The 12,581-nt window shown below is 37.0% G+C and overlaps 1 protein-coding gene across 4 annotated transcripts in view; it reads right to left on the reverse strand.

Moving 5' to 3' along the window:
* ZBTB20 (zinc finger and BTB domain containing 20) overlaps window positions 1–12,581 on the reverse strand; it is a 770,594-nt gene that overhangs the window by 377,373 nt on the left and 380,640 nt on the right. The gene's annotated exons all lie outside the window — the stretch shown is intronic.

Here is a 12,581-nt window from a genome sequence, read left to right on the forward strand (position 1 = left end):
CCACTTTGGGCTCCCCATTCCCTGCTTAGTGGGGAATCTGCTTCCCCTCTCCCTCTCCCTTTGCCCTTCCCCCACTCATTTTCTCTCTCTAAAGTAAATAAATAAATCTTAAAAAAAAAAAAAAGACTCTTTCTAGTGAAGGTCTTTTAAGGAAGACTCCCATCTGCCCTGTAGATGGGGTGAGGTCAAATAATGTGAGTTGCTCAAGGGAAGAGGGGGATTAGATGAAAAGAGAGGAGATATAAAAATATAGAAAGAATAATCCTTAGATACACATGTGTATCTTATTTAGACACAGGAAATATGGTACAGTGTATCAGACCTGACTACAGATATTTTTAATTATGTATTTAATACATGACTACAGGCTTACTGGAAAATATTCAGATACCAAAGACTATACCTTATGGTTGTAGAGCTTTTTGCAGTTTATGAAATAATGTCATATACTGTCAAATACTGTCATATCTATATACATATACTGTCATCTGTGACAACTCCAAAAAGCAAAAGAGCAGGTTCCATCATCTCTGTTCTATAGATAAGTAAGTTACCCTAGCATTGATGTAGTTGGTACAGAATGAACTAGAAGAACCAGAACCCATTAGCAGCTTATGAGTGAACACGATGAGCGAGGGAATGACTGTGGAATAGAAAGACACTTTAAGTGAGTGATCAGAGAAGGGAAGCAAGGAGGGAGAAGTTTTAAAATATTCAAAACCAGAAAGACCCTAGGAATAAAGGACAAAATTCAGAGTGATTTGTGAGAAAGAACAGGTGGTTAGAGCAAGGAAGGAACTCCAAATTCATACCTCTTATTCATTTGGCATATATTCATTGTATCCTTACTATGTTTGAATTTCTCTGGATGCCTCTGGGCAAACAATGATGTATATTGAGACACCAACCTATGTCTGAGGTACTTAATACCTAATTATTGAGATAATGTCAAAAAATAATTGTAATACAAGGCAATTCAGTATCCACAATAGGGATTTAAAGAGAACTATCTCATATTGAGGCTGACAATGGAAAACTTCACTACAGTGAAAAAAATGCAGATGAACGAAGAAAAATGTGTAAGATTAAGGAAGTGATAAGAAGACTCTGGTTAAGAGAAGGGCCTGAGAAAAGGCATGGAAGCAGAAAAATGAAAGACGTATTTGGGAGCAAGAAGCAAGTTAGTGGGAATTGGAATAGGAAATAATGTTGGAAAGATAAGTTGAGCCTGGAATTTGAAGGGGTTCCTTGAATATCGGACTATCTAATCTTCTTTCTTCTGTGGGCAAAAGAGGTCTATTAGAGGTTTATAAGTAGGGCACTGGCATCATCACAGTGGTATTTTAGTATAAGTAACTGGGAATGGTGAACAGAATAACTTGAAACAGGGAGAGCCCAGGGTAAGGACAGAGAAAGAGAGAGAGAAAACCATTGCAATAATCCAGTCACTGTGAGATAAATATCTGACCTTGGCAGCATCGGTAGAAATAGAAAAGAAATGAAATATTCTAGAGACACTGTAAAGGAAGAAAGGATAATATTTATTAAACCTCTACTATGTATCAGGCACTGGACTGTGTGCTTTATATAGATTTACACAGCATTTGATCTGCAAGTCAACCCTAAAAGACAAGTCACTTTATTGTTTCTCTTTTTTTTTTTAAAGATTTTTTTTTTTTAACTTATTTGACAGATCACAAGTAGGCAGAGAGGCAGGCAGAGAGAGAGAGGAGGAGGAGGAAGGCTCCCTGCTTAGCAGAGAGCCCAATGCAGGACTGGACCCCAGGACCCTGGGATCATGACCTGAGCTGAAGGCAGAGGCTTTAACCACTGAGCCACCCAGGCGCCCGTATTGTTTCTCTTTTAAAGATGAGGATTAAGCAAATTTTTCAAGTTTATACAGTTAATAAAGGATAAAGTCAGGATTTAAACCCAGGTCATCTGACTCCAGAATCTGCCTGCTTTACCTTGATGCTTAAGGGCCTTGATGGTGGATCATATATGACAAATTTTGATTGATATATATATAATATATAATATCTCAGTCATAAGACCTTAAAATTCTTGGGAATTTTGATTCTGAGATTTTGGGGTAATGGGTAGAATGGTGATACTATGAATAAAAACAGGAAAATACAGAAGACCTTCTGGACTTCGTATTTTACATTTATTCTTAATGGTCCAATTGCTCTTTGGATTTAAAATGTCAATTTACAATAAAAGTCCCAAAAGCAACTGAACCACCAAACTTAAAAGTCTCTGAAGACAGATACTAGCTGATTTTTCCTTCCAAGTTTCACTGACATATATGTGGAGTATAACACAGCACTTGGCATGTAGGGGGTGCTTGGCAATGTGTTGAATGAATTAACTGGAGGGGTTTTAACCATAAATCAGTGAGAATAAAGGGAGGAAAGAGAATAGAGTCAAAAAAGCATGACTCAGAGTTAAACAAATCTTGGTTCAAATCCTGGCTCAGCCACTCTCTAAGTAAAGGACCTAGGGCAAGTTACTTTAAACCTTTTCTATAGGACAGGGTAATAATTCACAGAGAAGCCAGGTACTTTTCTGGATTCAGTACTTCTATGTAAGGCAGTGGGTCCATGCAAACCTAGAAAGAATGCTTGCAAAGGTCATTATCTCTGACAGAAGAAAATCTGAACCCTTTTCTTTCGAGTTTAATTTACAAATCTATGTTGAGACTTACAGAAAAAAAAAAATCTGTCAAGTAATTGCCAGTTTTAAAAGAAAAATAAATTATTTTCAGAGAAGTAAAAACTATAGAGTTTCAACTGAAGGGGAGATTTTAATTGCAGAGAGACAGATCTGCTGAATGGTTTAGTTTGGACTTGTGGGATCAGGAGCAGCCAGTGGGATATATATTAGAGAAAAACCAAGTTTAATTAGCCTTAAGATTTTATACAGCTTGGTGCTTCCCTCCCACACCTGATCTGATTCCTTCAGGTCAATCTCCCTTTCAATCACACACTCTCCCATCCTTTTCTCAGTTGCTGTCATGACAAGCCAATAGGAGAATGACATACAGATGAAAACAAGGTTTGAATAATTACTGCACTGCGGCTGGTTGTTGTTTGAGCATCATTTTATTTCTTCCAATCATACAGGTCCTTGGACTTCACAGCCTCATGTTTCAGATGGAGGTGATGCTGATTATATTATGACATTACAGCAAAGACAGGCAGATCAGACAAAGTGAATTTCACTCAGTAATTAAACTGCAGTATCTTTCATCTAAAGTCCAGAGCAGGATTAATCGAAAGGTAGCTGTTTATCATCTCGATTAGTGCTGGGATTTGAAGAGTGAGCTCTGATTTGATAGCTAGCCCTGAGTTGGGCTGACTAGTGGCCCCCTATCTGTCTAACTTGCAAAAATAATATCAGATCAAGATACATTTGCAAGGGTATGCCCTTCCTTTTTATTTTATTTTTATCTGAAGGAAATGCAGATAGATTAAAATATGCTGCTATTTCCATTACTCTGTTTTCTATTATAAAAATGTCTATTAAAAAGAACAGGTCCTTCCAAACCCCACAGCATTTTACAGATGGTTTCCTATAATTCCACTTAGTACCATGCTCTAATGGCTTCTTATTTCTTGCCTTTTCATTATCTGAGAGTCAAATCTGAATATTTAGATAGCCCAACCAACAGCTTCTCAAGCTGCTCACAAGTCCTACTTTTATTTCAAAGGACTCACTGTAGGATTTATGGAGGGATTTTGTTTCCTTCAATTGCTCTTTTAATGTATAAGATATTCTCAAATTCTTTATTGAGTAATGAATTAGAGAATCAGTGATTCTCAATCCTGGATGCCTATAGAAACACTTGTGAGGCTTTGTAAACAATTAGCATCTAGCCCCCACTCCAGACCCAATAATTCAGTGTCTGTAGGAGTTAGACTATGCATCTGTATATTTTTAAAAGTCCATAGGTGATTTGAATGTGCTGCCAAGGTTAAGAACCAGTGAGTCAGCTCTACAGTGTACCAGCTGTATTTGCAAAAGATTTATCAAAACAAATCATTGTTGGGGAAATGAAGCCTGATATGGTTGTAGAAAAATCCCTTATTAAAATGATAAAAAGTCTTTTCTAAGTAACCTTTGCATAGATATATATCTAGTCTCTTAAGAACAACAGAAGACAAAGAAGACTATAAAACAGGTTTATGTTGATGATGCTTCCATTGATCCATCTGATAACACTAAATGTGATGGTTTACTGATTGAGCCAATCAGCTACCAACCAATAATTTCAGGTGACATCATAATATCTCAGAGTTTGGACACAAACTTGGAATTAGCTGTGGTCATCTTTACTACACAGCTGTCTTTTTTAGAAAGAGAAAACACAGGATTGAAAAGATCTGATTTCAAATTGTGACCAAGTCCTGTTTTGGAGTTTAAGAACACACACTCTGGAGTCAAACTGAACCTAATTAGTTGGGTGGACTTCAGAAAAGTAATTACTTCTCAAAGACTCAATGATCACACCTTTAAAATGGGGCCAATAATTCTTATATAACAGAACAATTTGGGTTTTGAATTATTTTATTTAGATAAGAGTAGATGGCAAACAAAAGTATCAGAACCAAATAAAAATCTGTTAAAAGCAAATACAATAATGACTAAGGTTGTCACTGAGGCTCTATGCCTAAAAGACATCAGTTTTGAGACTCACCACTTAGTTTTCTGGAAGATTTGATCCCTCAGAGAGAAAAAAATGAATGCAAATAAGAATGACTTTCAAAAAAACTCAAAAAAACAAAAAACAAACAAACAAACAAAAAGGATGACTTTCAAATTTAATTGTGCATTCCCATCAACTGGAAGTGATTGTTACAAATGTAACTTGCAGGGCTCCAATCCAAGAGACTGTGATTCAGTATGTAGGGGTGGAATCCAAGAAAATGCAATCATCCACATGATTTTGACTAAGGGTTGAGGATTCCCACTTTGATAAAACAGCTATAAAGGAAAACAAAGTAGCCAAATATTTATACCCGAAATAGCCACACAGTGTTGCCTGACCTAGAAGAGGCTGTGCTTTCTTTTCCTTAGATCAGAATTCAGACAGGTGAATATAAGTTATGCACAAGTATAACACATTCACAGAGATTGAAAACAAAACAAAACAAACAAAACAAAACAAAACACCGGGACGCCTGGTGCCTCAGTTGAAATGAAATTCATTTCAGGTCATGGTCTCAGGGTCCTGGGATCTAGACCCGTGTCGGGCTCCTAGCTCAGTGGGAGTCTGCTTCTCCCTCTGCTGCTCCTCCAGCTCATGCTCACTCTCTATCTATCTCTCAAATAAATAAAATCTAAAACAACAAAAACACCAAACCAAAACATCTTTTTCTTTCCCAATTAAAATATACTTCCTGAATAATTAGTATTTAGCTGCTAATATTATCTTCATTTTTTTTTTTTCCTTCACCACTGGGTACATGCAAGTATACCAGCATGGGTCAGATTCATTTTCAATTCGTTGTTTTTCTTCTTACAAAACAATAAACTAACATCCTGAAAACTGGTAAATTCTTTAAATAACAAGAGTAGCTATTTCCTCCTTTAAAGGCATTATAAAGTATTCTTAATATGCATTTATCAAAATTGATGATAAAAATCAATGCACAATGGCAAGTTAAATATTTTAAATGTAATCAATAAATTAATTTGTTAAAATATAGATACTCCACCCATAAATGGAGACTATTCTGGATCTAAAAGGAAATTTTAAAACTTTTACTTTCAAGATTTTCCTAAAGGAGGGGCGCCTGGGTGGCTCAGTGGGTTAAGCCTCTGCCTTCGGCTCGGGTCATGGTCTCAGGGTCCTGGGATCGAGTCCCATATTGGGCTCTCTGCTTGTCAGGGAGCCTGCTTCCTCCTCTCTCTCTCTCTGCCTGCCTCTCTGCCTACTTGTGATCTCTGTCTGTCAAATAAATAAATACAATCTTAAAAAAAAAAAGATTTTCCTAAGGAAAAGACAAATTCCAGAAATGTATTTAGAATGTGTAGTACAATATGCTAGCAGATGTGCATTAATTCTCTATATCCTAAAAGTTATTGTAAAGATAAGAGAATTATGGTCTTTAACTACAATTGGGCATATAGCTATACCAATGTGAGAAAAGTTTATCAATATTACTGGATAATAGAGTCCAGTAGTCAAGCATAAAGCAAAAGGAGAATCTTCTTTTTGATACATACTGTGTGAGCTAGGGTAAGCTACTTAAGATCTCAGAAACTCAGGCACAGTACTTCTCTCAGAAGGCTGTGGTGACCATAGTAGATATTGAATAAATACAAGCTGTTGTTAATTGTAATAGTTGACAGTTTATTATACAAGATATATCACGGATAAGACTTATATGAATGGTAAAGACACTGAGCGCTAAAGAAATCCAAAATCGAGAGCATGTTGACATGACCAATAAGGTTTTTGCAAGGAGTGGTATTTGAGTTGGTTAATTCAGAATAAATAAGATTTGTCTAGGAAAAGAGACAGAGATCATTGTAGGATGGGGGGAGATGTTGGTATGACCTCAGGTTAGAGGTAAAAGTGTTAAATAGTTCAGGATAAAATGATAAAATATAATTTGGGATAAAACAATAGAAGGTTCTAAATTCCAAAAAGTCACTTTAGGTTTTTGGTAGAATTTTTAATTGCTCAAATATTTTCCCAGTATAATTCAACATCTTTTTAGAACAGTGGTTCTCAAATTTTGTTATGTATCAGAATCACCTGAAGGACTTGTTCAAGCACAGATTGCTGTACTCCACCCAAAGTTTCCATTCAGGAGGTTGGGGTGAGGCCCAGGAGTGTCCACATCCCAGATGTGTCAATGCTGCTGGTCACTTTGAGAACCACTGCTTTAGAGGATGATGACTGCTGGATGGAGGGGGGTTTTCCTCAATGTGAGAAATAATTGGATAACTAAATAACCTTAGTTATTTCCTGTAAAATTTCATCCCCACTTGCACACCAAAGCACAGAAGAACCTACATGGAGGTTACCTAAGGAAAAACAAATGTGTTCACCTTGACCTCCTACTCTTACTACTGGATTCAGGTCTTTAACTGTGGGAATGAGGAGACCCACAATCCATGGGGCCCAAGGTCAATCAGCCTGGAAACTTAAAGAACACTTCATGAGCATTAGAATATTTAAGAATTGAAAATAATAGAGCCAAGAGATTAAAGACGGTGGGTGGACTTTCTATTCCAAAGAGCCTCTATCAATCCATGATGCACATTTTGTACTTGGTTTACACTTGATTGCCTACCCCATGATCCACAAACTATATTCAACCCCCTCAGGTCACCCTTCACCTTTCTCTTTTCTTCAGTAGGCAATCAGGAATGAGTTGGGGCAGTAAGACCTCTCTACTTCGGCCTGGGTCAATGTTCAAGTATTTCCACCTCTTGTTTCAAACTCTTTCTTCTAAATAAACTTCCACTATTTAGTAACTATACCTTAAGAAATATTTTAAAAGGCAGAATGAGGAAATGAAAGGCTCTGACTCTATTTTCTCATGCATGACTCCAAGAGTACCATTTCACTAGTTAGCATTTTATTTTCAGTGGCAGATATATATATATATATACATGTATATGTATATATATATATATATATATATGTTTTTTATTTTAAGATTCCTGAAGTCTTTGCACAAAAAGGCCAAAAGCAGATTTAAAATGTTTGACTCCAAAAATCTCTCAATAACAGCAGCTTGTTCATTTTTTAGCTACTTATCTTTCCTTAAAATAAGGAGCTATATAATTACAAAGTATAATTAATAATAATAACAACAATTACTACAAGTACAACAGAAATAATGGTAGTAAGCACCATGGGCCCAGATCCCCATAGTTATAAAGGATAAAAATTTGTCTTAGTATTTTCAAGAACAGACAGCAGCCCAATAATACAGGGAAAAAAACAGAAAGGGAAAAAATCTTTCCTGTGTTCCCTGGAAAGAACCATAGAAAAATAGACAATAAACTTTAATGCCTCTTGTTAAAGATCTTCATTTTACAGATCAGTTCAGGCAATTTAAATAGACAAAAACATGAGGCCTGTAACATCTCTTAGGAAACAGTATCAACGTTAATTCCTGGCTGGTCCCAATTCCATTTCAAGTTAAGCATCCCCATCCACTCATAAGAAGAAAGAAATAGCATTTGTATAGTGTTTTACAGTTTATAAAGCACTCTCACAAACATTACATTATTTGATTGTCTCAACAATCCCGTGGGATACGTAGGCAGGGAAAATATTAATATTATTCCCATCAGAAGGTGAGAGAATTAAGGATCAAAGAAGGAAATAAATTACATTGGGTCAAACTCTATGCAGACCTGAAAAGAAGCCCAAACATAGTTTTACATAACATGAAAAAGGCTCAGAGCATCTGAGACTTCCCCAGGTCACAGATGGCAGAACTAGGGGTATAGAACACAGGTAATTCAGCTTAAGATACCATGCTCTTTCCAAACCATAGACTTGACTCCCAGTTGTAAATGTCTAGTTATAGTAATTGGCCCTCTCAAGAGGAAGATTGTTCAATTGCCAATTGTTACAACCACTACTGGTGTCCAGGTTTTTTGTTTGTTTTTAGTTCATCTGACAAAAAAGGTATACACTCCTTGAGAAGGTGTGCAACTTTATAATATTACTTAGTCTGTCAAGAGAAGAAGAAGAGAATGTATTATTTCAGCTTAGAATACTGACTTTTAAAATTTATTCCAATTATCCACATACACAAGAAACAACACAGCCCTATTTCCACTGAAATAGTCATTACATGAAAGACAAACCAAAAGACTAACCAACCTCAAAGGTTGGCTTCTGGCACAGGCTCAATTTTAAACTACTAGTTTCTTTCTTTCTTTTTCTTTTTCTCTTTCTCTCTCTTCTCTCCCCCTTCCCTCCTTACTCCCTCCCTCCCTCGCCTCCTTCCTCATCTCTTTATCTCTCTCCCTCCCTCCCCTTCCTTCCTCCCTTCCTTTCCTTCCTTTCTCCCTTCCTTCCTTCTTCTTTCTTTCTTTCTTTCTTTTTTTCATATAAAAGACTTTATTTTCGAGAGAGAGAGAGCACACAAGCAGGGTGAAGGGCTGAGGGAGAGGGAGATGCAGGCTTCCTGCTGAGCAGACATGGGAGCCAGATGTGGGGCTCAATCCCAGGACCCTGGGATCATGACCTGAGTTGAAGGCAGGGACTTAACTGACTGAGCTGCCCAGGTGCCCCTAAACTATTAGTTTTTAAATATGTGGCCATAGTAAAATGAGGAATAACAGCATAAGATGCATGCATGAAATAAATCATTCACTTTGTTGTTCTGAATTCACAAGTCTCAAAGCTCTCAATTCAGACTTTGAAACTTCTGGACTGCACTACCATACCTCTTGCTCTTTTTAGTTTTTACGTGCAATTACTCCTACAACTTACCTGTTTTGTTTTTTGTTTTAAGATAGTTACATTCTCCCTTTACTTAATGTACGTGCAACCTCTGACTTAGAGCATTTAAAGGTTTGGCAAAGCAATGTCTTCCCACAAAAGACACAGAGGTTTCACCTAGAATGCATCTTGGGAGTTTGTGCTGAAGAAGTTAAGGGAGGTCTAGTATATGAGTAAATATTTGTGAAATTAGACTGAAATTTTGAATCCTGAATGAAAACATTTATTAAAGAAGATTGTTGTGTGCAGTGAACAACTACCTCACAACTGAGCATTTTCAGAGCATTGCAGAATTTCAGACTTGATACTCCACTGGAGATTTTATTTTTATAATGAGTGAATATTAGTGTTGGAGTTCATTAAAATTATATATTACAATTATCTGTCTAAGGCTTTAACACCCTATAAAACACCCCTGTAAAGTGGCTGTCCATGCTTAAACACCCTGGTCTGAGGGACTTAATATTTATTGATGTTAGGGACTGTTATGGACTGAATATGACCCATCCTCAACCTCCCAATTCACATGATGAAGTCCTAACCCCTAATATCACTGTATTTGGAGATAGGGTCTTTAAAGAGATAAATGCTGTTAAATGAGGCCATAACGGTGGGGCACTCATCCAACAGGACTAGTGTTCTCATACAAAGAGGAAGAGACACCAGAGCAGAGGAGACACAGTGAGAAGATGGCCATCTGCAAGCCAAGGGGAGAGACCACATGAAAAATCAACTCTGGTGACACTTCTATTCCTGGACTTCTGACCTCCCAAATGAAGGAAAACATTACTGTAATTTAATCCACCAGTCTATGATATTTTGTTATGGCAGTCCTAGCAAACTAATTACAGGCACTAAAGTTCTACAACTTGCCAAGTATGAATTGGTTACATTTACTTTGTAGGTATAGAAACAGATTATGGGACATTCAAAACATGTCTCAAGAGACACACAATCAGTAAGTGGCATAACCAAAGTTTAATCTAGGTTTGTCTTCCAGAGTAACATTTTTTCCTTCTGGTTGGTTTTCTATCTTTGAGCACATAAGGATATAAAAATTTAGTTATATTGATCTGAATATTTTATTCTTGTATGTTTTATCACTGGCTTATGTTCTACTTGGAGTCACAGAAAACAACGTAATTTATCTTCTATGTGACAGTCCTTAATATACTTGAACATAGTTACCATATTCATTCTTTGTGAATTTCTAAACAATCCCAGTTCCCTTAACCATTCCTCATATCACACATTTCATTTCCCTACCTTCCTGGTCACTTTCCTCTGAAGATGTTCCTATTCATTTAGATTTCTTGTACTGACTTGTTAAGCCATATATCACTCATATAGTTCATGAACAGTCTTTTAAAAATAAAAAGACAAAATTTTGCCTTTGTCCATTTTAGAAATTTCCTCTAGTTGGATATATCCCATTGCTCTCATTTTTTAAGATGTTTAGAACATGATTACTTAACTCGGTAATTTTTCTATGTATTTGGATTCATGTCATGTGCAACTCTGATGGATGGGCTTTCATCCAAGTAACTGAAAAAAAAAAACGGTGGCCAAGATAAGGGTTAGGATACTCTTGACTTATTCCATAGGACTGCCTTCTACTGTGATATTGAGTCATTCATTTGTACTTAAGAGTGTGGTCATTCAGTTACTAATCCATCCGTACATCTAACCAGGTGAGATCAGACCATGTATTGTAGAGGTGCTTTCACTGAAGCCATTCTGGTTTTTAGCAAGACTCACTTCTTTCAGGGGAGTCATAGACCACTGCTGTATGATTTATTGTTTGAATAACACATCTAGCCTTTACTCAGGACTGAGATCATGTTGTTTGTCCTTATAAACCACCTTGTTATTCTTTCTAAAAATCAGAACATTTTTTACACCCTAGTCATCTTTTTTTTTTTTCCTTCCTTCTCCTCAGATACGAATGGCAATAATTAGTAATCTTAGTGGCAAATCCTCTCACTAGCTTATGGTTCTCTAGCCTTACTTTCAGGCTCTTCTCCTTTTCCTTTGTCCTGTTTTCTGCTAAGGAACAGAGTCACCCATGTGATCATAAGACTGCATCCAGAGACGGCATACTGGTCAGAGGTAGATCTGCAAACTGGAAGAGTAGGGAGAACTTAAAAGTGTTTTCCTTGGGCCTGGCTGTGTTGGCAGAGGAGAATGGGCTGTGATTAGGTGAAGCTTTGCTTTCATCTCTATGCAGGGCTCTGCCTGGCTTCTGTTTTTGACTTGTAGCTGTGCACCTGGACAGGGTTACATTCTTTTCTTATTCACTCTGGATGATTTCCTTTGCCAGAGATTCAGGACAGCTTTATATTTTCAGTCTTTAACTGAGAAAGGTTGTGATATGTAATACTTTTATTTTCCCATGAAGACTTTCTCTGAGGCAGGCATGTACCCTGACCTTTACCTAATCAAGAAAAGTTGTTTGGGGGGGGAGGGGAAATGGGAAGGCAGGTTGGACTTCAAATGCACAAATCACTTCTAATAAAAACACTAAGATTCAGGTGCCTGAGGTTAGAAATACTGGAGGGAATTCAATTATACTAATTAATATTTAAGAAGGGCTAGAGATCACAAACTGAATGTGGGAAACTAGGCCAGTCAGAAATGAGCATATGGGGAGGGCAAGATCAACTGATAAAAGTAACAAACAAATCATACATAAATGCTGCAACAGGAATGAAATAGAGAATATAAAATAAATGTTCAACAGATTCTGCAGAGGAGGTAAATGGTCTACCACATGAAAGCAAAATGTTCTAACACACACAAGGCATTTTATTGGTTTCATGTAAACACCTATATTATGGAAACTGATTTTTTTTTTTCAAGTAAGTTAGTAGAAATGTTCCCCATTTATAGAAACAGACTTGGTCTGGATTCTGAGAATTCACAGCACACTGTATTTCTTCTGTTTCCTCACTGGTTCGTTAAGTAATGGTCTCAGTAAGGCATGACTTTCATACTAGGGACTTCCGTAAAGGCCAAGCCTACCTGGACACCCAAAACCTGATGGAAGGTGGAAAAGCAGCAGAGTATTCTGGGTTCTACACACATTCTTCTTCTTCTGGCT

The sequence above is a fragment of the Lontra canadensis genome, unplaced genomic scaffold, assembly GCF_010015895.1.
Source record: "Lontra canadensis isolate GAN:19392208 unplaced genomic scaffold, GSC_riverotter_1.0 scaffold6, whole genome shotgun sequence".
NCBI lineage: Eukaryota > Metazoa > Chordata > Mammalia > Carnivora > Mustelidae > Lontra > Lontra canadensis.